This window comes from Benincasa hispida, chromosome 2 (genome assembly GCF_027475165.1).
Source record: "Benincasa hispida cultivar pf3 chromosome 2, pf3_genome.v1.1, whole genome shotgun sequence".
NCBI classification, from domain to species: domain Eukaryota; kingdom Viridiplantae; phylum Streptophyta; class Magnoliopsida; order Cucurbitales; family Cucurbitaceae; genus Benincasa; species Benincasa hispida.
The window spans coordinates 45,607,847-45,613,649 of record NC_143479.1 but is presented as its reverse complement, the minus strand read 5'-3'; the positions used below and the strand labels follow the sequence as shown (position 1 = coordinate 45,613,649).

The window sequence follows — 5,803 nt, the reverse complement described above, 5'->3', positions numbered from 1 at the left end:
TCAGAGGTATTTTTGGCCTTTCGCGTGAATACTCTACTTGAAGTTATAACATTCCACTTAAATCTCGGGATACGACCTCGATCGAGATGGTTCAAGAAAAACTCTGTGAATGAGTTTTCTAAAAAGGTGCTAGGTTTGTAATGCGAAAACTTAAAAGGGTTATTTTGGACAATTTCCTATAAAGATATTATCCATCACTTATATACAGTGGTAGATCAAAAAAAAAAAAAAAAATTTATTAGGAGACTTCACTTAAATCATATCAAGAATATATTTAAATTCTAAACCAAATATCAATTAAAAGATAGAAAATAATGTCTAAATTATTTACTTTAAATTAAAAATGAGTTATGATATAATTTTTTAATATAAAACTAATAAGTTTTCTTCTTCTTTTGGTTCAATGAGTGTTTTAGTTGAAAAATGATGTATTGTTAATGAATATAAATTATTTATTTTAAAATACAAAAAGGAATAAAATTATTTTCTACTACAAGAAAAACGGGAACTCTCGACGCCGTTTTAAGACATCGGGAGTTAGGTTGTCGGGAGAGACCATCTCTTCCGGTGAAGTAAAGGACTGTCAGGAGTTCCCCGAGAACTCCCGACGTCGTAAAGGTTCGTTGGGAGTTCTCCGGGAACTCCCGACGCATCCAAACTGGCGCCGGGAGAACTCCCGACATAAGTTCGCACACCAATTGTCCACAACCCTACTCAATTTCGCCGCTGCATTTTCCTTCTTCCCTTCATGCCCCCGCTCCTCTTCACGCCTGCCCTTCCCTCTTCGTGCCGCTGTCCGCCATCCGCCGCTGCCCCCCTTCATTGCTTGCAAATTTATTGTTTATTTTCAAGCTTTTATCAAGGTTCGTGCACATCCATTTCATTTATTTTCTCTTATTTTGTATCTTAATTTAAGTCATTATTTTAATTTCTAACATGTTGGTAATATTTAATGTTTAGCATGTTACTAATGCTGATAATTAATGTTGCTAATGTTTAATTTCTAGCATGTTGGTAATCTAATGTGAATTATGAATTATGGATTATTGATGTTATTGTGGATTGAGTTTTTTTTTCTTTTAATTCTTAAGGTTATGGATACTTAATTTAGAAAAAAATATTGTACTTAACGCATTTAATATTTTAAAAAAGTTTAAAGAATCTACTCGACATAAAACTAAATTTTGTGTCTAATATAAAATTGAACTTTAAAATTTGTGTCCAATAGGCTTGTAAATTTTAGAAGATGTTGAATAGATGAAAGGCCTATATTAGACATAAAATTGAAAGCTTGGAGACGTACTAAATAAAACATTTGAAAGTTGTAAGACAATTTAAGCGGTCTAGGGACCTATGTGTTTATTTTGCCTTAAGAAATGAAAATTATGGAACTCAATGCTTAATAATACTTTGTACTTTATCCTCTAATCCAGGTTATTGTTTTGGATTACAAGTTGGTCAGAAAGTATTTATTTTTTAGGATGCATAAAGAATGGATTAAACTAAGGAATAAGTTATCAGTGAAGTATAGAGAAGGAGTATCACAGTTCTTAGATATGGCAAGGTTTCATGTAAATGATTCCGGACGAATAAGATGTCCATGCAAGAATTATATGAATTCAATTTGGGAAAAGATAGATATCGTGGAATGACATCTATTAAGATATGGAATATCTCCCTCATATTGTGAATGGGTATATCATGGAGAGCCAGTAAACTTATCTAGAAGTCATACATGTCATTCAATAGAAGATGTTGAAGTAGATAGTATAGAAAGTAATCCTGTCGAAGAAAATGAGATGTTGAATCTTATAAACAATTTACAAGTTCCAATTGAAAACGAAAATGCAAATGAAGGAAGAATTGAGAATGAAATGTCCTTTAATGGTCCAGAAAGAGATACCACGAACTTATTTGAGGATTTAATGACCGAAGCACGTAATGAATTATACCCTGGGTGTTCGCAATTTTCGTCCTTAAACTTTTTAGTGAAGTTGATGCATGTCAAAGTTCTGAACGGTTGGAGTAACAAATCGTTTGATATGTTGCTGGAATTGTTAAAGCAGTATTTCCAACTGGCACCTATATACCTACTTCCTTTTATGAAGCCAAGTAAAAATTGCGTGATTTAGGCTTAGGTTATGAGTCAATTCATGCGTGCAAATATGATTGTATATTGTATTGGAAAGAGTTTGCAGATTTGCAGCAATGTTCTGTTTGTGGTGAGTCTCGGTACAAAGTTAATGATGGCAAGGGTAAAAAAATACCACATAAGATATTGCGTCATTTTCCATTGATACCGAGATTAAAACGATTATTTGTATCAAAAGAAGGCGCTTCTGACATGAGATGACATAAAGATAAGCGACTTGAAACGAATGATGTATTGTGACATCCAGCTGATGCAGAGGGTTGAAAGATTTTGATTGTGAATTCCTTCATTTCGCTTTAGATCCTCGAAGTGTTTGTTTGGGATTAGCTTTAGATGGCTTCAATCCGTTTGGAAATATGAGCACTTTTTATAGTATGTGACCTGTGGTGATAATTCCTTATAATTTTCCCCCTTGAAAATGCATGAAGGAAACAAACTTCTTCATGTCTTTTCTCATACCTGGTCCAAAATCTCCTGAAAAGGAAATTGATGTTTACTTGTTACCGTTGATTAAAAAGTTGAAAGAGTTATGGACAATTGGTGTGCGAACTTATGATTCTATTGCTAGTGAGTTTTTTCAACTATATGCTACCTTATTATGGACGATTAATGACTTCCCTGCATACGGTGACTTATCTGGGTGGAGTACAAAAGGTTATCAAGCATGTCCAATATGCAAAGAAGATAACTAGTCCTTCGGGATAAGAGGAAAAATATCATTTATAGGACATCGACATTATCTTCCGGAGAATCATAGTTGGCGTCGAAGTAGACAACATGATGGAAAAGTTGAACGTAGACCTCCACCAGTCGTAATGAATGAAGAAGAGATATTACAACAAATAAATACGCTAAACTTTTCTGTGCTTAGCAAACATCCATCGAAGCAAGATAAAAAAAGAAGCGAATTCTAAACTCGATTAAAAAAAGTATTTTTTTCCAACTTCCATATTGGTTCAGACCATTGTTACGACATAAATTGGATGTAATGCATATTGAAAAAAACATATGCGACAATTTGGTGGGCACATTGTTAAATATTGAAGGAAAGACAAAGGATACAACGAACACTCGATTGGACTTACAAGATTTGAAGATAATAAAGGACCTACATTTGATACAGGTTGAGAACAGATTTGTAAAACCACACGCAGCATACACATTAACAAATGGTGAACGGATTTCATTTTGTAAGTATTTGAAATCAGTGAAATTCCCTGAGGGATTCGTATCTAGCATATCACGATGTGTCAATGATAAAGATGGAAAAATATCGGGACTGAAAACACACGACTGTCATGTGTTGCTTCACAGACTACTCCCTGTTGGTATTCGAGCATACGTACTGAAGAATGTATCCACTGCTATTGTTAAGTTGTGTACATTCTTTCGCGACTTATGTGCAAAGACAATATGTGTAAGTGATTTGAACAGACTATAAGCAGACATCATAGTCATACTTTGTAAATTGGAGAGAATATTCCCACCTGCCTTTTTCGATGTAATGGTACACCTTGCAGTTCATCTACCATATGAAACCAAAGTCGTGGGTCCAATTAATTACAGTTGGATGTATCCTATTGAAAGAAGTTTACGAACATTAAAACAATTTGTACGGAACAAAGCACGTCCCGAGGGGTCTATAGCGGAAACATATGCAATGAATGAATCATGGAACTTCTGCTCGCGATATCTAAGTGGGATTGAAACAAGATTCAATAGAGATGAACGAAATGATGATAATATTTCCGATCACGAGATATTTGGTGAATTTGAATTATTTAGGCAGAGGGTACGACCATTAAGGGCGTCAACTTTACAGAAACTATCAGTGGAGGAAAAGCGTATTGCACATTGGTACATTCTTAACAATTGTAAAGAAATAACAGACTATCGCAAGTACGTTTCAAACTTTTTCCTTTTCTAAATTCTATGGTATCTCCTTTGATATAACATTTAAATGATAAATATTGTAGGCAACATTTGAGATTAATTCGTCGTGAAGCTCAAAGCGCCTCTGACTTATATATAAAACATCAATGCAAATTTCCCGATTGGTTCAAATCTCAGGTATACATAGTCATTTTGTAGGCAACGGTTAAGGGATGATTCATTTTTCGTATTCATTTTTAATGTATACGTAATTATCAGGTTCTACAATGGCGCGAGAGAGAAGATATCTCCGATGATTTCTTTTCACTTGCAATGGGACCTTCGTCTGAGGTGTGCTCTTACAATAGATGTCTTGTTAATGGGGTATGGTTTCACACTGTAGAGTGTGATAATCGTCGAGCTACACAAAATAGTGGAGTCCTAGTGGCTGGGGAGATCAGTGAAAACACAAATGTGGATAACAATTTCTACGGTGTTGTAGATGAAGTATTAGATTTGCAATATGCGAACAGAAGATGCGTTTTCTTGTTGAAGTGTAGATGGTTTGACACAGATAGCAACAAAAGTAATAGGACACATGTGGATTTAGGATACAAATTGATCAATACATCACAATTTTGGTATGTCGACGAGCCTTTCATCTTTGCTATCCAAGCACAACAAGTCTTTTACATTGATGACATCAAACATGGTAGCAATTGGAAAGTTGTTCAAGTAGTCCAAAATAAAAAAATATGGAATGTACCGGAAGTGGATGATGTTGAAAACGCACAACTAGATTTACTAGAAATTGTTGGTGACGTCGGAATGGATGAAACCATTGAGGAGGTTACTTTATGCAGAGTTGACGTTGATCCTATAGTTGTGGAAAGGCCAATTACTATACATGGCGATCATGACTTCATAAACGATGATGATGAAGAATATCTCCCAATAACAGTTCAAGTGCTGATGAATAATTTGAATTAGATTACGATGATGAGTAATGATGTATCTACTAAGTTCTCTTTTTCTCTAGCTTACACGTATTTATTGTTAATTTAATATTGTTTTCTCTCTTTTGTATTTGTATAGATACGATGTCAACCCCTAATAGGCAACAGGAGGCTGATGAAGAATTCCAGGAGTTATATCTAGGCAACACGATATCTTCTATGGGTGATACTTCAGGTTAGTATATTTTGAAATATATTCTATTAACTAAAATACATCATAAACTGTTTTAAATTTTTTTATTCTTCAGATAGTGGCTTAGCATCCAATCAAAAGAAGTGAGAGCATTCGCGGAACATCCAATTGGAAAAATACGTACAAAAACATGGGAGGATCACAATCATCATAAATGAGGGGGAGAAGAAACCGATATCTCAACATTCGGTTTGTTTTAGTAATGCGATCGGCGTCGCCGTGAGATCCACATTTCCAGTACGGTGTCGTACCTTTGCTGAGGTTCCAAACGAGTTCATAGAATTGGCTAAAAGTCAATTATTGGTAAGTAATTATAAGTTTATTCTTTTATAGTCATGACCATCATCTATGTTAATTCTTCCCTTCCTTTTTTGTAGGCTTATTTCAATCTTGATCTGTCCAGTCAACGACTGAACCATTTCATAGAACATCAAATGCAATACTCGTTCAAAGAATTTAGATCAGACTTACACAGACATTATAGAAAATGTGGAGATCCTTAGCAAGCACGTGCCAGTTTGCCTAGTTGGCTTAAAAATAGGCCAGAAGACTGGTACTTTTTGTGTGACC

At 34.8% G+C, this 5,803-nt stretch overlaps 1 pseudogene; it reads left to right on the top strand.

Moving 5' to 3' along the window:
* Positions 1–1,481: 1,481 nt before the first annotated feature.
* Positions 1,482–5,014, top strand: LOC150037935 (uncharacterized; annotated as a pseudogene).
* The last annotated feature ends 789 nt before the right edge of the window (positions 5,015–5,803 follow it).